Raw genomic sequence first — 22,309 nt, forward strand, 5'->3', positions numbered from 1 at the left:
GGACCCACTTGAGCAGGCAGTCTGTCCCTTCTCAGATCTCAACCTCCGTGTTGGGAGATCCACTGCTCTCTTCAAAGTTGTCAGACAGAGTCCTAAACATTTTCTAAAACTGTTGTGAAGCTACTGTCTGAGGGATGATGGAGTAAGGTAGGGGGACGGGCTCTTAAAAATGCCACCCTATGGGGTTTAGTGAACTGGGAGTTGGAATATCTTTTTCTAATAGATTTAACAATAAGCTCTTTTAGACATACAGACGGGAAAGCATTAAAATATATATGTGGTGTGTTCATGTTAACAGGTGACTGTTGATAATTAAGTCTAATATTTTTCTTCTAAACTTGTATTAAATTTTTCAAATTAAATTATTTTTGTACTAACCATCTGTCCTTGTGTTCCCAGTATGAAATGCCTTGTGATTAGTTAGTAAACTTTCACTCAATTTGAAATGTATCTGATACCTTTTTCCACCTTCCATATTTACTTCCTCCTTTCTTTAGACCTCAGTGGGTATCTGCCTGAAATGAATTCCTCTTTGCAGTCCTGTGTCCTCTGGGGCCAGCTGACCATGTGGAGACCTTGAGTTTGGATCCAATTTTGTCTTCATTATACACTTAATGGGCCCCACTCAGGGCCTGTTTAACTCTGTTGTTTAATGGAGTACAGGAACGTTAGAGCCACCCAGGACTAAAATGCAAGAATCTAAAAGACATGGAAGCTGAATTGAAACCACAGAGAAGTTCAAAATGCACTATGAGAAGTTATCATAGGAGGAGGAGGAGGCTGTGTGTTATGAGGGAAGCATACGGAATTCAGAAACTCAGGGTCTGTTTATATCTGGACTTTTACCCGTGTGCGTTGCTTAGCATTGTCACTTCATCATTAGCAGGTCATTTCATCTCTGAGACTCAGTGTCTTCCTTGGTGAAAGTGAGGATAGTATCATTCTAGCTGTAGTGTAAAGTTGAATAAAGCTCAAATGAGGTAACATGTGAAAGTGCTTTACAGATCATAAGGTGCTAGCAAACATTATCATCATCATCACCACCATTATCACCATCCTAACTGCTGGTAGGAAGACATGCTAGATCTGAGAATTCCGAAGTCCTGGCTACTTGAAACATCAGACTGTTTTCCTGCTTTTAGTTACTTCAAGTCCAATTGTTGCGTTTACTCATGTTTTGTCATTAAATTTTAAATTTGTTGATTTCCAATTATCCACTGATTTGGAAGCATGGAGTCAGAGCAGGGGAGCAGATGAGCAGGAATGTGGTCAGAAGACAAGACTAGGCCAGTTTAAAGCAACATGTTTAATATGTGTTAAAAAAAAAAAAAAAAGCAAATTTAACCTTGGGGATAGACCTTGTCTTAGTCTGTTTTGTGCTGCTATAACAGAATATATGAGACTGGGTAATTTATAAAGAACAGAGATTTCTCTCTTACAGTTCTAGAGGCTGCGAAGTCCAAGGTAGAAGGGCTTACAGCTATCAAGGGCCTTCTTGCTGTATCATTTCATGGCAAAAGGCAGAAGAGCAATAGAGCATGCTTGCAAAAGAGAGCAAGAGATCCAACTCACAGCCTCAAGCTCGTTTTACAATCAAGATTAATCCATTCATGAAGTGGAGCCCTCATGACCTAAACACCTCCTGTTAGGCCCCACCTCCCAACACTGTTGAATTGGGGATTAAGCCTCCAACTCCAATTGAACTTTGGACATTCAAACCATAGCATACTTCTGACAAGTGGTCAAAAACATTCATATTGGAGTTTGATGAAGACTCTTGAAGAAAAGACCAATTCATGGTCAAACATTAATAGAGGAAGGAAAATAGGACCTGACATTTAAAAAAATTCTGCTGGGTAAATACCTGGTGAAGTTTTACCCAGAAGATGTTTTACTCTCCTAGAAGATGTTTTCGAGAAAGGTGGGTTCGGTTGGAAACCCACTTCAGTTGGCAGTGTCTGGGAGAGGACTTAAGCCACAGAATCAACTTGTGTGGTCCTTGGGACCACAGAAAGCCCAACCCAAATCTGACTTCAAGCAGTGTGAAGACAAGATGCAAAATATGGTTTGGAAGAAGGCAAGGGCATTGAGTCCTTCCTTATCTTGCATTTAGGTTAGTGAAAAGAACAAATCATATATAAAAGTTATTTTGGAGGATGGAAGGGGAGAAGTGATATCTATGGTCAGTGAAATAATTGGCCTCATGGAGGTGGGACAGCAGCTATGGTATCAGACCAATTTTTGTCTTCATTGATTAGGCTTCCAGTAACTACACTGTTGCCACAGCAATTTTGCTACAACAGTGACCTCTGATGACAGTGTTTAAATTCTACTATACCCCTATACCTCCACCCCAGGACCAGGGAGCCAACAGTGAGCTGTTAAAATGTATGAGGTAGTTCCTCTCTGGGAGGCTGCTCCTACAGCAGTGTTTTCAAGTTGGAAGCCATGAAAATGGTCTGAAGTATTTTACCTTCAGATACAAGTCCTTAGTCTCATGTTGACCTTGGACTGTAATTTGGATAACCAGCACTTTTATTCCCCATTTACAGCAGGGAGGTAGATTGGTTAGGAAACCTGCGTTTGCAGTCAGTAGTATTCCTACACTGGAGCCTATCCCTGTTTGGACTAACGTTTTCAACATCAGTACTGAATTTGCCAGAAGATTCAGTTTTGCTTGAAGAAACTTATCTGAGATCACCTCCAGGCTTCTCATACTACTTCTCAGCATAGTGCGTGCTTGAACCAGCTGGAGACTACAAAGTATTCCCTCATATATGGGAATTCTGTGCTTGTATTAATGCCACACCTGTTCCATCCCTACCATACCCTCTGAGCATTTTGAGAAGAATGATAGGGCCGATTTCAGCTGGTCCACACTTGTGTACCCCAAAAGAGTTTTTAAGGTCTGTTCTGAATGATCTGTGCCCATGCTGTTTAAAATTGTGAGATATTTTGAACATGGTCCCTGTGATATGGTATTATTTTTTTCTGAAAAATTACATATGCAACATACTTCAGTTTAGCAGACTTTTGTCATTGATCATAAAGGGGAGAAATTTAGGAAGTTCTGACGGTGCTTGAAAATCATTTGCATTTGCCTTGATTTGTTTACTTTCTGATGAAACGGAAAGATTGCTTGTAGCAAACACTATTGTTGCCCCTCTCCGTATACCCTTGGCCCATGCCTGGGTTTGTCAGCAGCTACAGTGGGCTGCCCCCTGTCCCCTGGAGGCCTCCCATTTAAAGCATCAGTATCTCTCCACTTCGTCTGAGGGTTTTCTTCAATGCTGGGGGATCGTCACAGCCCACAAGCCAGCACAGACACTTCAGGGATTTGATGCTTCCCAGTGCGTTTGACTGTGAGGGCTGAATGCCCCTGCCTCTGCATCCCTCTATGGGTCAGTGTTGCAGTGTGTTCCACATAGTTCCTCAGTGTGTTCCCAGCAGGACAGAGCCCCAGTTGCCCATGGCGGTATTGGTTTTTCTTTCTCCCTGCCTCACTTTAGACTCCTCCCTTACCTATGCCTCCTGAGACTGCCTCCCAAGACCTGGTCTCTGGGTCTGTCACGAGAACTTAAGCTAAGACAGAATTGTTTCATGAACTACTGGTTTAGGTTCCCAGCTGCTCACCCTGTATATTAGTCCATTTCATCCTGCCGATAAAGACATACCTGAGACTGGGCAATTTACAAAAGAAGTGGTTTAGTGGACTTAAAGTTCCACGTGGCTGGGAAGGCCTCATAATCATGGCAGAAGGCAAAAGGCACTTCTTACATGGTGGCGGCAAGAGAGAAAATGAGAGCCAAGTGAAAGGGGTTTCCCTTTACAAAAGTATCAGCTCTTGTAAGACTTATTCACTACCACGAGAACAGTATGGGAGAAACCGCCCCCATGATTCGATTATCTCTCACTGGGTCCCTCCCACAACACATGGGAATTATGGGAGTACAATTCGAGATGAGATCTAGGTGGGGACACACAGTGAAACCATATCACCCTGCATGGCATCTTGCCACCAACACCCCTGAATCTGTTAGAAATGCAAATTGACCAAGTCCTAGAACCTTTCATGATTTCCTCTTGCCTAGGAATGGAGTCCCAGATCCCTAATGCATCTTGGTGCCCTGAGTGCCATGGCTGCTGCTGGACTTCAGTATGTCTGAGACCAGTGCAGCCATCGGGCCTTCTCTCCCCTCCTTTCCCTGCAAAGCCGCCTTCACGCCTGGCTCCTCTGCACCGCCTTTCCTCTGTGGGACTTGTTTTTTCCCACTCTTTTACTTACCAGCTCCTAAGATCTTTCAGGCTTAGTCCAGCCCATTAATCTGGAGTCGCCTGTGCTTTTCCTTCCTAGAGCTTGGCATATTTGCAATGATGTAACTCATTTTCCATTACATGTTTAACCTCTCTTTCTCTAGACCAGGGATCTGCCAACAACTACAGTTTTATTAGAACACAGGCACATCCATTTATTTATATATTACGTATGGCTGCTTTCATGATATAACCACAGAGTTTAGTATCTGCAAGAGACCACATGGCTCACGAAGTCTGAAATGTTTACCATGTAGACCTTTACAAAAAAGCTTGCAGACTCCTACTCTAGACTGTGAACTCTGAAAGAAGAGTTTCCTGCTCACTGTTGGAACCCAGCACTCAGCGCAGTCCCTGACACAATGTAAACATAATATTAACATGTCTGACTTGAAGCAAAGTTTCCATGAATGCCTTTCTTCCCTCCTGATTTGTCCCTTGTCTTGAGAATTGTGTGGGTGCTTGGGGCAGTACTGTTCACAGCAAGGAAACATTTCCAGACCTAGAGTGTGTGTTACCCCCTTCTTTTAGTTCTTTATCACACAGAAGTGAGATTCCCACCCCGACTGTCATGTTCAGTAGGCAATGCCTTTTTTTTTTTAATAGGCGATGCTTTTTCTAGAGAGAGAGATATTTTACTATTCTTTTTTTTTCTTTTTCTTGCCCATTTCTTTCAGACCAAGTGGGACATGATGCCCTATGCAAAGTGTTTTCCAGATTCTTGCTTGGATGAAAAGAATCTCACTTCCACTTTTACATGGGAAAGCATGCCCTAGCTAGATTTAATTTGAAAAATTGGCTGGGTGTGGTGCCTCATGCCTGTAATCGCAGCACTTTGGGAGGCCGAGGTGGGTGGATCACCTGAAGTCAGGAGTTCGACACCAGCCTGGCCAACATGGTGAAACCTTGTCTCTGCTAAAAATACAAAATTAGCCAGGCGTGGTGGCACACTGCTGTAATTCCAGCTACTCGGGAGGCTGAGGCAGGAGAACCGCTTGAACCTGGGAGGCAGAGGTTGCAGTGAGCCGAGATCACGCCACTACACTCCAGCCTGGGCAACAAAGTGAGACTCAATCTCAAAAAGGAAAAGAAAAAGAAAAAAGAATAAGAAGAATCTGGGTATAGTGAAGTAAAGAAAGATAATAACTTTAAATTTAATGGAACAGGATATGAAAATGTCCATGTTCTATGCTGCTGTTACCATTTTTAGCATACACTTTTATCATCTCACTCATTTACTTAAAAAAAATTTAACAGTTTTCCAAGCATCTCTGTAATGCTTATAGGAACTTCTCCAATCTGATTTCCAAGGTGTCCTTATAATCTTATCTCCTGTTATGCTCTAGGGCAGGGGTTGTGAAACTATGGCCTGTGGGCCAAATCCAGACTACTGCCTGGGTTTGTAAATAAACTTTTATTGGAACACAGCCACACTCATTTATTCATATATCATTTATGCTTGCTTTAGTGTTATAATGGCAGAGGTGAGTAGCTGCAACCGATACTATATGGGCTACAAAGCCCAAGAGTTACTCACTGGTCCTTTACGAAAAGCTTTGCTGATGGCTGCTGCAGGGAGCCTTTTATGTCTGACCACTCCTGTCTCTTCTCACAGTTCCTCTGCTTGCTAAACCTTTTCATGCATCTGAGCCTTTGCCTATACTGTTCCCTCCGCCTAAAGGCCACTCTCCCCTTTCCTACTTAGAAACTCCTGCTACAAGCTAGTGAGGCCCTGGTTGGTTTTTTTTCATCTTCTTTGTGAGACTTCTGAATTCCTCAAAATGTATTTTTCCTCTTCTAGGCTCCCACAGCGCTTTGTCCAGATATATATTAAAACCCATATCATTTTTATTAGTATCATAATTCACATTCTTGTGTTTATCTCTTACTACAGTATGAGCTGTAGAGGATGAGTTCCATATCTTTATTTAATTCTGCATCTTCCGTGCATCCATCCAGGAGCCTGGAACCAAGTAGATGCTCAAGAAGTCACTGATTAATAACTGGTGGGGCGGGGAGAGGGGGTAGTTGAATATTATTAACCAGTGCACAGAAAAGAGTGTGGGGGTAATGAGAAACACACGCAGCAGTTGGAGGAATTATAGAAGTTTAACTGTAAAGTATTTAGGAATTATTTTTGTTCTACATTTTCCCTGTTCTGTCACCTCCCAGATGGGGAAAAAAGCCAAGGCTGAACGGGAGGGTTGACCAAGAAGACGGGGGAACATAATGCCCAGCTCTCCTGTATCTCAGTCTGTTGCTCTTTCCATGTGCAGCACCATCAGCAGAGGCTTTTCAGTGGGGGTGGACTAGACACAGCGTGTTAATTGGAGAGTTATTAGTAAGATTGTTAATACTTCTTTCCACAGTGGAAGAAATGAAGTATTTGTTGGTGGACCAACTTCTAATAGTAAGTAGGAAGCAGATTAGAAAAGTTTAGCGTTAGCTCTGTCTTTCATTTGTGGACCAGTAAGTTGATTTTCTCTCTCCCTCAAGTTTTCCCTTTGAAAAGTAAGGATAATTCTCAGCCCCAAATACTGTCTTTACCTTCTCTGAAAATATGAATCCTTTTAAAAAGCTGCTTTGAATCCATTATGGCCTTTGCAATATCAGCTTGGTGATGTGGCTTGTTATGATTGAATTAATATTTGTCTCCTTTTTCATGAAAGATTGAATTCAGTAGGGAAAGCAGCCTTTTTCAAGAGTGTCTCATATTTATCTGAGGGATGGTGGTTTCATGTTGCTAGAGCCAGTTAACTGCTGGATGCTTCATGCTCTCCAGTTGCCTAGTGGGGAGAATTTGACCTGGCAAAGAGCCCAGTTGTCCGTCTTCCTGGGGCTGGTAATCACTTATGGGGTAACAAAGGTGAACTTTAATTGACTTCCTAGACACCTCTTCACCGAGGTAAAGATGCAGAGAAGAGGAGAGACAACCGTGAGTGCTGACGAGCAACTTCTGAGATTGATAGGCAGTTTAGATCTAATTTTAAATACTAGGAGAATTGTATTTATCATCTCAAAGATCATATTTGAATGAGAACTTACAAACTAGAACCTCTCTTTTAATACTTATGAAGTTATGTTTTAAGAGTGTGGCACTCATTTTTTTTTTTCCTTACTAAAGAGCTGGAAGAGATCCCATGACACTGTCTCCTTTCAAGTTAATGGACTTTTAACATCCTTTTGGCGTGTTTTATAAAAAAAGAAAACCACTTTTACTGGATTTTCGTTTTTCAAGATTTGACAATAATACTTACACATAGCAGTAATGTCAACGAAGAGTCTTATTTGCTTACAAACGGATTTCAATTGTTGAGAGACCAATTTACGTATGGTTGCTAGAAACATGGGCAGCATTTGGTATCCGTTCATAGAACTACTTTGCAATTAGGATGGCGTCCAAATAACAAATGCCTCTTCTCCCGCAGAGGTCATTTCTTCTAGTAATTCCTACTCATAGAACGAGGTTTTACAAGGGAACATATTTATACGCAAGGACAGGCTTTAATCATATATATATATATACACACACACACACACACACACACACATATGCACCATTCATTCTTTCTCATTCCCTGTGAGAATACACACACACACACACACACACACACACACACACACACACACACACACACACACACACACACACACACGCACGCTACCCACTGCATCACTAATCTGATTTGTTACTTTCAAATGTCAATCAGCAAGGAAAATTTTAAAAATATAGATAGACATTTTGTAAGATTTGAGTCAATGTCAGTATTTAAACTCCTGGACCATATGTGGCTTCCCTTAGCAGATTTTGCACAGGAAACTTACTCCAGTATGCAAGACTGTGAGTTGCTCTCTATTCCTGGGGTTTTATCTACCAGTGTCTGGGAATGTTTCGTGATGTGCTGGGTTTATTTCTGTAGCCGTAGAAGACAGAAAGATGCATGCTTCAATATTTTACAGTTGTCAAGCTCAAACTCCACTTGGGCCGATGCCTGCAGACTGAAGGCAAGACTTGACCAGGCATCTTAATAGTAAACAGTGCATTTAGAACATGTGAGGAAGGAAGGTCCAATGTGAACTGAAAATAATTTAGAGGGTTTTTATTTTGGCAGCTGAGGTTCTGACGCCAGATGCCTGATTTTGTCTAAGGAAGACTGATGGTAACATTTGTAGTGGCTCTATTTAAGGAGAGGAAGTTGATGACTGATAAGAGCTGGGGCTTAGAGTCAGGACTTTGATGACTGGCGACAGCCATTTCCACAGTTGTCCTTGGGGACTATTGGGTGACATTTTGTTGCCTCTTCTGCCCTTTTTTTCAGGAGAGTAGATTTCTAATTGGGCTACATTACAGGAGACTCTTAAAGAGTTTTCTTCGCAAGGAAGTTAGGCTTTATATAAGTGAACCTTCTTTTGAAGAGTCATCATTGGTTATTTTGGGGGGTATTATTTCTCCACTTCTGCAAATAAATAAACCAGTGAAAGGGGCTTAGAATCTCATCCATTTAGAACTTCATCCATTAAAACTTCCTCCTCTTGGTGCTAAACAGCCAGGTTACGTTTCTCTCCTCTGTCCAATGTGTCTGTAGGCTGTAGTTCCTAGCATCTTCAAACCCAGACAGACAGCTTCACATGAATCTGCAAGAAGCAGGGAGGGAACCATTGAGAATACCCCTGCAAACCATTTCTTGCTATTTTCTAGACTGTGAGGGAAAGATCTTGTCAAATAATTTCTATTCTTGCAGTGGATACATAATATGTGGGAATTCAGTGCAGAATGAAAACATGGGGCCTTTCGTTAAAAAATTATTAAGATACCAGTTGTGGTGGCTCACGCCTGTAATCCTAGCACTTTGGGAGGCCTAAGTGGGCAGATCACTTGAGGCCAGGAGTTCGAGACCAGCCTGGCCAACATAGCAAAACCCCATCTCTGCTAAAAATACAAAAAATTAGCCAGGTGTGGTGGCATGCACCTATAGTCCCAACTACGCTGGAGGCTGAGGCATGAGAATCGCTTGAACCTGGGGGGTGGAGGTTGCAGTGGGCTGAGATCATGCCACTCCACTCCAGTCTGGGTGAGAGAGTGAGACTTGGTCTTTTTTTTTTTAAAAAAAAAGAGTTTCAAAATGGTAACAGCACAGTATTAAACCAGGCACTGACCCTTCTGAACATGCGGTTCTATGTGACTACACAAATCTCACACCCATGAAGCCAGCCCTGATTTTATCTTTCTTCCCTTCATGAGTTTCATGGGTGATTCTTTTTTTTTTTTCTTTTTTTTTTTTTTGAGGCGGAGTCTCCCTCTATTGCCTGGACTGGAGTGCAGTGGCCGGATCTCAGCTCACTGCAAGCTCCGCCTTCCGGGTTTACGCCATTCCCCTGCCTCAGCCTCCCGAGTAGCTGGGACTACAGGCGCCCGCCACCTCGCCCGGCTAGTTTTTGTATTTTTAGTAGAGACGGGGTTTCACCGTGTTAGCCAGGATGGTCTCGATCTCCTGACCTCGTGATCCGCCCGTCTCGGCCTCCCAAAGTGCTGGGATTACAGGCTTGAGCCACCGCGCCTGGCCTCATGGGTGATTCTTATGTGGTCTTAACAAACATTACTCTATGATATCTGTCAGATATTAAGTTTCAGGTATGTGTCCCTGATGTCTCCTGGTTTAACTCAGTCTCTCAATGTATATTTTGTCTCCTTTTCCTTCTCCTTTTAAAAAGACATTTTCTGTAGAAGCCAGCTTTAATTTCTGCTTTTGTGGCCCTTTCCCTCTGTCATGACATCTGTTTATCTCAAAATTCTGGGCTGGTATTAAGTTAAAAGGTTCATGCTGGAAAAGTGTGACTGATTCCAAGAAACAAAGAGTCAAATTCATTGACAGTGGTTCTGCGTGGTGGGATCAGAGGCAGATGGAAGGGGACGTGGATGGGTGCACGTGCAGCATGGAAGGATGGGCGGGTGCCTGACGTCCTTTTCAGATAAACAGTGGAGTACAGAGGGTCAGGTGTAAAAACAGTGACAGAATGGGACTTGGTCTGCCTTTTTTTCAATTGACAAAGAAAATTCTGATGACATAAATACAAGAAGTTTTCGAGTATAAATACAAATATACTTGAAAGCTGCACGTTTGCTGTCATTGGTAGTAAGTTCCTCCAACATAGTAGATGGGAATTCTTTTCCATTATCAGAGCCCAAGAGAGGGGAAGAAGAGCTGTCTTCGAATGATTGAACATGCTCAGGTCAGCAAGTCCCCTTCCTTTTCTCTTTACTGCTTCCTTCACCCATTTTTTATAAAATGACCATGAATACCAACAGTGGAAGGAAGTCACAGTGAATGAAAATGGATGAAGAGCAGTTCCCAGCCCTTTGCCCTGTGAATGGTGGGGTGGCAGTAAGGGGAGATGGTGGGAGCAGGGCAGATGTGAGGGGTGGAGCAGTCTTGGATATTCCTGAGCATCCACTGGCAGATGCTTGCCCGTTCCCCTGAGAGCTCTGTCCCTGAGGTCCAGCTAGGACATCCTCATGCTCCCCATCAATCACTTTCTTTTCATCGATTAATGGATTGTGTTTTGGAATCAGGTTTTTACCTAGCTGCATAAATATGATGCAAAACCTTAACTATTGACCCCGCTGCCCTTTCCTTATCAATAGTTGAATATGTGCCCCGGTCAACCTTTCATTTCAGCTGCTGCTAAGACGGACAGTCCCTGAGCACATCAATGCCCCTCCCTAGTTATTCCCAGTCTCTCAGCCTTTCTGACTCAGGACTGTTTCCTAACCCACAAGAGCTTGCACAGCCTAAACTCCAGATCATTGAGAAGTTTTGTGGGGGACAGAGGGAGTTAGTACTTCTGAAGGTTCGCCTCAGATAGCAGGGGATTGCAGTCTACAGATATGTGCCCCAGATTCCTGTCCTTTGGAGGCTCAATTCTGAAATGCTTTCAACAAGAGTCCTCAATGGAACAACTGGCTCCTTAACACAGCCTGCTTTCTTTCCTTCCTTTCCTGTCTCACTTGTCCTGACTTTCACTCCTGCTTCCTGGGATGGATCATCTCCCAAATGAGCTGCATCTAGGCTCTGCTTTCATGTTCTGCTTTCAGAAAAGTTCAGACTAAGAGATGCCCCTGAAGTGAATAGGATTCAGTTTTGGCCAGGCTAGCATGCGTATATGGCAGACTTCTGCATGCCTTGGCCCAACTGTGGCATCCTTGGGACAAAGGTCTTTAAACTGATAAGTAAAAGAGAAAATAAAAAAATTAGAGATATCCTTTACATTGAAAAGTTTCCCTTCTATTTATGGCATCTCATTTTGTATTGATCTATGCAGTAAACATTTCCAAAAGCCCCCTTCTGTCAGGCACCATGCTACAGGCTGGTGCTAGAATGAAAGCAGATAGTCTATTAAAGAGAGACGATGCTAGAAATCTCCCCAGAGTACGACAAAGATCCCGTGGAAATGGTCAGCTGTGGGTCCACAGCGAGGAGTTGTACAAGATGAATGGATAAGAGCCAGTGGGACAGAGAGAGGAAGCACATTAGATGGGAGGATGCCCGGGCAAAGGCAGGGAGGCATAGACAGCCCCGTCCTGGGAGAGAACTGCAAGCAGCTGGGGCCCAGATGGAGGTTAACTTAGAATCAGGAGATGAAGGTGTCGACCGCATGTCCCGTGTGAAAGTCAGTGAAGGGAAGAGGAGCATTTCTGAAACATCAGGGGCACAGTAACAACCCCATTCCGTAAAGTTTACACTTTATAAAGCAGACCCCCAGATGGCTACCCTGAATCACGGGAGTTGAGCACAAGACTTTTGATTCAGGATTCATTCTAGGCTTTCAAAAACTCTACTATACTAACTTATTTCCATGTTTTACGAATTCAATTTTTTGTTTTAGTTAGAGCCTCAGGTGTTTAAGGTATTAGTCACTATCAAATTTTATATGAAGCATTTATTCAGAGCAAATCTTAACTTTGTCTTCTTTAGAAGAAAGGGCTCCAGGAATGCCTGCAAGTCTTGAAGTAATATCAATCGAAAGCACCTTCCCTGAAGCTCAATTCATTGAGCCAGAGAAAGGTCCAGACTGCAGTTGATCTCCCGTCCTGCCTTGGGCATCACTGTCTGACCTCTTGCCACTACCAGTGTGCATCTGTTTCCAAATGCACTTCCAGTCTTGGCCACTTTCATTGCATTGTCGATGTTTACAATGCCACAGTCTGATCGGTTAGGTCCAAGCTAGCAGAAAATTCTGCCCAAATCTTTGCTAAAGATGCTACTGGAAAGCCCCTGTTTTAATTCATTGTTCTATACAAAGACTTCTTCATTCTTGAATTTGAAGATGTAAAGAATCAGAGCAGATGTCTCTGTGTGTGCAGTGCACACATCATGGGCAAGACTGGTCACAGTGTTGAGTTCTGCATAATCCACAGCCTTGTCCCTACAGACCACTGCACCACCTTCTTCTTTTGCTCCAAGGAGCATGCTCACTGCCTGTTTGGCATGGAGTGGCCGGTAGAGAACCTTAGAGTCTAGTGGTTTCCCTATTCAGATCTGTGCTTAGGACTTTTTCAGTTCATTTACACCTTCGTCATGGACGCTCTCCTGTAGAAACAGTTGTGTACTCTCAATAGTATACCACTGGCCGGAGATTCCCTTTGTGCTGTGCAAGATTGCTTTCCTGTGATGGCTTCCAAATTTTAAACTCCCTTTCATTTCTCAAATCAGGACTAAGCTTGATAAAAATTCTAACTCTCACTGTTACACTTTTCTTTCTGATTTCCTTCTCTTTTTATTAGTAGGAAAAGGGTTTAGTGGGAGAGAGTAGAAGAATTATTTTGTGAAAAATGAAGATTTATTTTGGAAATGAGCATAAGTGACTCTGACCAGAGAAGTAGGAAAAGAATGGAACATTCATTTCAGTCTGAATAGGAAATTTAGACTGACTGCATGAATGAGGACTTAATGAGAATAGAAAGCTGATCTGTGACTTGGTGAAAAGTGGGTGCCAAAGTCTGGCTTTGCTCTGAGGGTGCATTTCAGAGAAACTCAAAGGAATGGTATCAGTGTCTTGCCATCTGTTTTCTTGTTCCAGTTTGTACCAAGCTTCTAAAACCACTCATATTTACACATGCACATGCATACTCTATTTTGGCCTTTAACTTGGGCAGTGAACATTGCATAGTCATTATTGCAGAATTGGACTTGAACTGTCTTGAACTTTCTGCATGTTTGTTGCCCAATTGATGTTATGTACATCAAGCCTTTTCAAAGAATGCCAAGCAGAAGAACTGATTTTTGAATTTTCTTCAGAGAGCTCTCCATAGCTTCTGGTGTGTGAGTGAAGGTGGGGAGCGATTTGTTGTTACTTTTTGGGTCTGTTTTAAATGCTCCCTTGGCAGCAGCCCAGCAACCACTTCGCTTTCATGTTTTTTCATTTATCTTTGTTTTTAATCTTTTAGAGACAGCAGCTGGATTCTGCTTTTAGTACTTATCCTTGATTCCCTGTCCTGTTCTGAGCCATTTGGGTGGGTTTGGATTTTTTGAAAGGCATGTGGCATCTTACTTGTCCATAGGATTTAATTAAAAGTTTGGCTTTTTGGCACTTGTCATTGGTCACTGCTGGAAAATGGAGCCAGTGAGTATCTCCAAAGAGTCGTAGACCTTTTTCTACCCTTGCAGCCTTCTCACCTGAGGGCTGAATGCTTTTCCCTCAACTCTCTGCTTTGGGGAAAGATCACAGACACACACTTTCCCTGAGATAAACTGCATTTGTTTATTTGTCGTTTACATGAACATGCCCCCAAAAGGCTTATTTCCTGAGTTACTGGTCAAGATTTTCTTTGAATTTAGTTATTGCCAAAATGATTTAGTTTTATATACAATATTTTACATAGAAGTGATCTACTTCTAACATGGTTCTCTGAGACTGCCAAACCCAAGTTTTATGCTGATATAATTTGCCCCAAAAGTATGTGCTCAGGTCACCAAGGGCACTCAGAGATGAATATCTTATTTTTGTATATGGGGAAAAGGGAGTTGGGAGAGGAGGGGTAAAAAGAAGACTTTCTCAAAACAAACAAACAAACACACAAACCAGAATTTGCCCCAAAACCATGCAGAATGATTGGCTTACCTAGATTGTGAATTGATAGGATGAGCCATATTATTATAACGATTTAGAAGTTAACCCACTTTTGATCTGATTCTTTACATTCCCGTTGCCCTGGCATCCTCTTCCATAACAGCTTTATTTGGGAAAATTATAGTGAAAAATGAAGGCTTTTCTGTGAAATAAACGAGCAGTGAGAAAGAGAGATCATAAAGACGTTCGTTGAGAAGTCAATATTTTAAACATTTCTTTCCAGTCTTCCATTCTTATGCCAGATTACATGAACTACCGAACTTCACACACACTGGAGGAATTCAACATAGAATAGGAAAATGGAGGCTACTGAAACCGTCAGGATTTATTAACCTTCCTTTTCGGGTCTTTGATTTGAAATGTCCTTATTGAGATAGGACAGAATAAAATTACCCAGTGAATGAAGCATTTTAGAATTTACAAGAAGATTATTTTAATCAACTTTTTATCCTTTGTTGAGGTAAGATAATTTTCAGGATACATCATTATGGCACACTGATTTATAATCTACAGGTTAGAATATAACTGCAAGTTGTGTTTAATTCTCTTGCTCATGTTTTGTATTAAGCATATTCCTTTATATACAGAGTTTTTTATAAACAGCTATTTAAAGCTATTTATACAATCAAAATAATATTTATAGATATTTAGAAAATGATTAATCTTAGGATTGTGACAAAGCAGAAAACCTTATTGTGTGGGTTTGCCACCAACACCATCCCACCTCCCCCCCCCCCAAAAAAATCCGGTTTTGGTTAAGTTCCCTGAATGAGCATCGTGAAAATTAGTTTCTTTTGGAATGAACATACAATTGAAAGACTGATTTAAATTAGAAGGGCACATTGGGCTTGGCAGAGGGCATTGTGAAAAAGCAAAGCATAATTTTCCTCCAAACAAAGACAAGCTTGTTGGAGAGCATGCTTTATTGCCTGGAAATTCTATATATATGCAAAGTTGTTCATCAATTCACTGTTGGGTTTTGTGTGCTTGGTTTCTCTTTTTGTTTGGAAAAATCAAATGCTGAGAAAAGTAAGCATAACTCTGCATGCTATAGGTACTGAGAAATCGACACATGCCAGTTCTCTTGGCATGCAATGTTCCTGTGTGGTGCCTAGGGAGGGATGGTCAGATTTGGGCTCCGTGTGGGTAAAATCGGCGTATGTGCTTCACCAGAACCTGCCCAGAATTTCTGGAAAATGACTTTCCTGCATCTTTTTCTGATCCCTCCCTCTCACAACCAGGAGAATATATGGGGCAAGTTAGGCCCACATCCTGAAGTCCACTCAGTGTTTTCTCTTTTTTTAACAGCTTCATTGAGGTATAATTCACATTGCATACAATTCACCCATTTATACTGTATAATTCTGCAGCTTTTTCAGTAGGTGCACAGCCACCACCACAGCCAGTTTTAGACCATTTTTATTATTCCAAAAAGACACCCCACATCCCAGTTAGTACTCTCCTGAGACTCAGATTCGGGTGAATTAATTCAGTGAAATGAAGGTGATCATTCTCTAGGATGCTGGGTTTCTTTTGTTTGTTTGTTTGTTTGTTTTTATATGTCTAGAGAGACAGGGTCTTGCTCTGTCGCCCGGACCGGAGTGCAGTGATGTGATCATGGCTTACGGCAGCCTTGACCTCATAGACTGAAGCAATCATCCTGCCTCATCCTCCCAAGTAGCTAGGACTACAGGCACATGACACCATACCTAACTAATTTAAAAATTTTTTTGTAGAGACAGAGTCTTGCTTTGTTGCCCAGGCTATTCTCGAACTCCTGGCCTCAAAGGATCCTCTTGCCTCAGCCTCCCACAGTGCTGGGATTACAGGCATGAGCCACCACGCCCAGACTCTAGGATGCTTTTGAATGAGAGTTTTCATCTATTTTATTTTATTTTATTTTATTTTTGTTCTATTTTATTTTATACTGCAAACATCAGCCAGAGAGTTCTCATCTTTGGAATTGCCTTTTTCACTTCATGTCTTAGCTTCACGGCACAGCAACTATGTTTAATACTCATCACATGTACTGTACTTTATAGTTTGCAAAGCACTTTTGCACAAGCTCCAGATGAGAGGCCTGGCTGGCAGTGGAACAAGGTTGGGGGTAAGAAGTTCCCTGGTGACTGGGCTGGAGGAGGAGGGGACTGTATTATTTGGCAACATCACTGGGGTTGGCTGCAGGCTGCAGGCTGCAGGCTGAGCACAGCTGTGTAGGGACTCTGGGGTGGCAACAGCAGGAGAGCCAGTAACCAAAGTGGATCCAAGTTAAAAAGAGGGATGTGGAACCAGGTGGATTTCTGTACGGAGGCTGGGGGATTTAGAAGTCAAACATCCAGATGGAAGATCCTCAAAGCAGAAGCTAAAGATCTGAAAGGGAGGTGGAGATCATGGTAGACATCCACAGGATATGAGCTGCAGGCTGGAGGAAGGAGAGACTGGAGTGGGGACAGAAGAGTCGAGAAGGTGGCTGCTGAATCCTGTACCCTGTGAAAGAATCCTGCCTGCTCGCAGGGCACCCCACCTCCCACTCAGCATTGCCAGACTGTCTTCTGTTTACTCTGAGTAGCTCAGGTGCTTGCTTTTTTGTCCCCCACCATTTTTCCCTAATACCTTTCCTCTGACCCACTTCGCTCTGTGGACCCACTGGGACAAGCTCCTCTGGGCAGCATCCTCCCTCAGATGCAAATCCCTGACACCCATGGATGAGGTGAAGAGGCATTGGGCAGGCATCCAGCTCCTTGGGATGTGGGCTGGCCGGACCTGCTCACTTGCACCTGTAGGAGGGTATAGAGGACAAACAAGAATGCCCTGGAGAGACAGGTGGGTAGGGAGGTTCAGGAGAGATTCCCCTGGGTCCTGGGTCCAGGTTCAGAGTCCCTCACCTGATTGCCCTCCCTATGGGCCACCACACATCTGTCCTGAAAGGTGTCATTTTCAGCTTCTGACACTGTCGTGGAAGGGAGGAGAGTCCTTTTTTGTCCAGATTAGCTGTGTGCCATGTGTTTAGGTGAGAAAGTGGCTGGCAATGATGTCTCTCCCTGCAGGACTAAGGAAGTTTTAGTGAGGCACTCCTCCACTCCCTCAGGTTTTCTTTCCTGCAGATTATCTTTGTTTTTTCCCCCAATTTAAATATACCTCACTGTATTCAATATACGCTGCTTAAAAGCTGTGTATATATCGACGTGGGCAAAATGCAGTATCATTTTTAAAACACCAAGCATTTTATTTAAATCTGCAATAAAATCAAGAATATCTGTATGTTACAAATGCTGAAAAACACACATTCATGTTTTATACTTTGGATTTTCATAAGTATGGCACACCTGTATCATATTGTTTAGATTTTGCGTTGGCTGGTAAAAAGGTAGGTTGGTAGAAAGGTCGTTTTTCTTCTTCTAGTACTATATAAATAATTTATAGGAAAGCCCAATGTAGCTATTTTCTGATGGGGAAATTGGCGTTTGAAGTTGGGTTTCTAGATTGCAGCAGAAATCTGTTTTAGTGCATGAACAAAGATTAATCCACACAGGAAAGTGTTTGCAGCAGAAATCTGTTTTAGTGTGTGATCAAAGATTAATCTGCATAGGAAAGTGAGACTCTTGGCTTGTGTTAACATTAGAGGTTGGATATATGGTGTCCTTAGGCCTCAGGGAAGTCCGGTGTGGAGAATACAAGGAAGCCAGAATATGCTTCCCAGAAAACCTAGTTATAGAAGCTGTACGGCTGACCCCTGAGGGCAGTGGCCAGTGATCGAAATAACAGTGCCAAAGGAGGCCAGCAAATTCAGACTTGACTCATGATGGCATTGAGGCCAGGAGGGTCTGTTTTTCTGCAGAAGAGATTTAGCGACAGTGAAAGAACAAAAAATCAGACAGCTGATAGCATCAAGGCTCTGGGTCAGCTGTGATGGGTGGGTGGTATTTCAGGCTAGAACTAGAGGTATGCAGGAGAAGAGACATCCTGTATGTAGACATGGCAAGGAGAAGGCAGGCTGTGGACCGCATGTAGGGCCGAACTCCATCCCCACAAGGGAACACAGACATGCTCATCAAGGAAAAAAGCCAAGCACGTGAGGTGGATTAGGGAACGCTGTGACTTTGTTGCCCTGAGGTACAGCCCTTCCTTCTACCCTTGGACTCCTCCCCTCATGCCGGATAACTGGACACATGGGCACCCAGGGGCAGCTCTACACCTTCCCTGACTGTGGGGGCGGAGTTCCCTACTCTGAAAAGGTCTCACTCGAGAGGCAGAGGCAGAATGGGGGACAGCAGAGCCTGGAACTGAGTTGAGGAAGACAGGTGGACAGAATAAATGCTGTAAGAGCAATCATTTAAAGCTGCAACTCTGACTCCTTTCCATTTTTGGATAATTTTTAGGTCTCCGTTGCTGTTACTGTTGTTTAGAGACAAGCTCTTGCTCTGTCACCCAGTGTGGAGTGCAGTGGCGTGATCATAGCTTACCCTAACTTCCACCTCCTGGGTTCAAGGGACCCACCTCAGCTGCCCGAGTAGCCAGGACTAGAGGCATGTGCTACCATACCTGGCTAATTTTTTAATTTTTTGTAGAGGTGGGTCTTGCCATGTTGTCGAGGTGGGTCTCGAACTCCTGGCCTCAAGCAATCCCCCCACGTCAGCCTCCTGAAGTGTTGAGATTACAGGCATGAGCCACTGTGCCTGGCCAATTTTTAGTTTTGATATAATTTTAAATATATCTACCATAGTTGCAGGAATAACACAAAGGACTTACCTAGAATTTTTCCCAAATTCTGCCAATTGTTTACATTTTGCCCCATTAGCGCACCAACCTCCCTTTCTCTCCTATATTTTTCTGACTGATTTGAGACATTGTACTCTTTTGCCCCTAAATACTTGAGGGCATGTTTCCTTAGAGCAAGGGCATTTTCTTATATAACCATAAGACTGTTGTCAAAATCATCAAAGCTGGTTCCTTTTATCACTAATAATAATACTTAAACACCATCCATAATGTTTTATGATTTCTGTTCTATTATTTTTAAACTGTCAATGATTGAAGTTTTCATTTAAAATGTAATTAAGGTTCTTTTTTTCTTCCCACAGTGTTGAAAGAGAAAACACATACATTGTTTTTTTTTTCAAATATATTACATGGGAGCTTTTGCCAAGTTTACAGAAATACAATTGAACGTGGAGTTACAACATAATGACACCAATTAGATAAAGTCATCAGAGAGATCAAAGGAATTTTCTGAGTGACATGCTTTATATCTGTTTACCTTGGAATTAAGTATTTACAGTGCTATCTCATTTTTGAGAATAAAACTGAAATCATAAATGGGCCACACATGGGTTTCTTAAAACTAAATTTTCACCAATGAGTATATTTTGGCATTAATTCCGAGAGCACAGACTAGGCACTCTATTCCTCTGTATTTCCTTTTAAAATACAAAATTGATTAGTATCCCTAGATTCTGATGAATTAAATGTAGGTTTTGTTTTTATTGGTATCAAGTGATCGTCATGCTTCTCCTGTCCCTTCTCTTAAAGCAGGAAGCTTATTCATAAAGAACATCACAGAGAGATTTGACCATGTACATCCTATGATTTAAAATGGCTTCTTTCATCCTATCTCCAAATCACTAACATTATGTTTGTAGGTCTTCATGCATTAGGCTGATTTTTCTTTCAAGCATTAGTGTTTTGAATGAAAATGTGCCCTTTGGCAGAATCAATCTGAGAAGCAGTGATGAAGTAGAGGAAATGAGAACTAATATTTATTGCGTGCCTGGGTTGTGAGGAGCTTTACTTGAGTTATCTCATTCAGTCCTTCCATCAACCATGAGGGGTGCCATGGTAATATTTCTGCTTTATTACTGAGGAATCAGAACCTCAGAGTGGTTGAAAAATTCAATCAGTGATTCTTTCACTCAACAACTATTCCCTGAGAGCTTCTTCCTATGTCCCAGGCAAGTGTTCTAGGGTCTGGGTATGCACTGAGAGAAAATAGATGCCGTCCTGCCCTTCGTTAGTCTGTGGTTAACAGAGAAGAAAAGCACTGAGTCACTCCACACTCAGATGCAGAGCATAATGACACGTTACCTGGGCATGCCAACGACAGAGACGTGATGATAAGGGAGAGAATAACTGGGGGACTCATGTGGACTGGGGGTTGGGGAAGGCCACACTGAGGAGGTTATATGTAAGCTCAGGTGGGGAGAAAATGGCAAGGGCAAGTGGCAGAAGTACATTCTAGGCAGCAGGAGGCTTCAGGAGGAAAGCTTCGTGTGTTGAAGGATCTGAAAGAGGGCAGAGTGGCCGGAAAGGAATGAATAGGGGAGGTGAGTCAGGGCTGAGGCTGGAGGGAAGGCAGAGGCCAGTTTGTGTAAGGGCTCACAAGTCTTGTCAACACCGGTGGAGATTTGTAGAGCTGGGATTGGAGCCCATGTCTGCCTGGATCTTCATTTTATTTTTTATTTATCTCTTTGAGACAGGGTCTCCCTCTCTTGCCCAGGCTGGAGTGCAGCAGCATGACCTCAGCTCACTGCAGCCTCAACCTCTTGGGCTCAAGTGATCCTCCCACCTCAGCCTCCCGAGTAGCTGGGACTACAGGCATGCACCACCACAGTCACTTAACTTTTGTATTTTTTGTAGAGATGGGCTTGCACCATGTTGCCCAGGCTGGTCACGATGCCTGGATCTTTAAGCTTATATTTTCCCAACTCTCTCGGCCCTGCCCTCTCTCATGCCTCACCCCCTCAAACATGTGGCAGCCTAATATTCTGTTCCACACAATTTTGCAGAATAGCTAAAGCACTACTTTCATTATTGACACCTCCTAGCCTTCATGCTGGGAGAAGTAGGGCCTACTCTGTTATTTGATGATACGAGAAAGTATGGGCCTGGGTGAGACCCGTAAGAACATACCCTGCAGAGAAAACAGAGTTGAGAATATCTAGAGTGGAGAGATGTCAGAAACCAGGATCCACTCAAATGACTCAAGGGGTGCAAAATTCCACCATAAACAGAGGCTTCCAAAACCACACAGAGCTGTATTACGGTGATTCCTGCTACATATATGCAGTAAGTATATATTGGCTTAGATTGACAAGGATGTTTTCAGATTGTTCATGGGAACTTGGAGTAGCAATAATAGAAAAAATGATAATGGAGGAGAATGAAGAAAGTCATTGCAAACGTGTGGGCAGAAAAGCTAGTGGAGTTTAGAAGGAATTGAAGTAGAAAGTCTCGGCCGGGTGCAGTGGCTCAAGCCTGTAATCCCAGCACTTTGGAGGCCGAGGTGGGTGGATCACCTGAGGTCAGGAGATCGAGATCAGCCTGACCAACATGGTGAAACCCCGTCTCTACTAAAAATACAAAAATTAGCCGGGCGTGGTGGTGGGCACCTGTAGTCCCAGCTACTCGGGAGGCTGAGGCAGGAGAATGGCGTGAACCTGGGGGGCAGAGCTTGCAGTGAGTGGACATTGCGCCACTGCACTCCAGCCCCTGGGGCGCAGAGCAAGACTCTGTCTCAAAAAAAAAAAAAAGCTGGGCGTGGTAGTAGCAGGCACCTGTAGTCCCAGCTACTCAGGAGGCTGAGGCAGGAGAATTGCTTGAACCTGGGAGGTGGAGGTTGCAGTGAGCTGAGATTGTGCCACTGCATTCCAGCTTGGGTGACAAGAGTGAAACTCCATCTCAAAAAAAAGAAAGAAGAAAAAAGAAAATCTCTGAAGATGAATGCCTGAAGCTAAGAAGTAGCATGCTGTGGGCCAGTAAGTGTAGAAAACAGACAGAAAAGTCACTGTTCTTCTGTAGTTTACATTTTAGTTACCAATGTGCATGGATATGGCAAAGCGAGGAGACCCTATGGCTAGTGTATGCCCCTGGG

The 22,309-nt window shown here is 42.9% G+C and overlaps 1 protein-coding gene across 4 annotated transcripts in view; it reads left to right on the forward strand.

Annotated features, from left to right (window-relative positions):
- The window catches only part of LOC105514542 (rap guanine nucleotide exchange factor 4), a 233,895-nt gene that overhangs the window by 62,648 nt on the left and 148,938 nt on the right, over window positions 1–22,309 (forward strand). Inside the window, exon 1 of one of the 4 annotated variants that reach the window (XM_011945962.1) lies at window positions 8,046–8,155. The exons of the other annotated variants lie outside the window; for them this stretch is intronic. The gene's annotated coding sequence lies outside the window, so the exon portion shown is untranslated. Of the gene's footprint in view, window positions 1–8,045; window positions 8,156–22,309 lie in introns of those variants that run through there. 4 annotated transcript variants of the gene reach the window in all.

Source organism: Colobus angolensis, unplaced genomic scaffold (assembly GCF_000951035.1).
Source record: "Colobus angolensis palliatus isolate OR3802 unplaced genomic scaffold, Cang.pa_1.0 Scaffold247, whole genome shotgun sequence".
NCBI lineage: Eukaryota > Metazoa > Chordata > Mammalia > Primates > Cercopithecidae > Colobus > Colobus angolensis.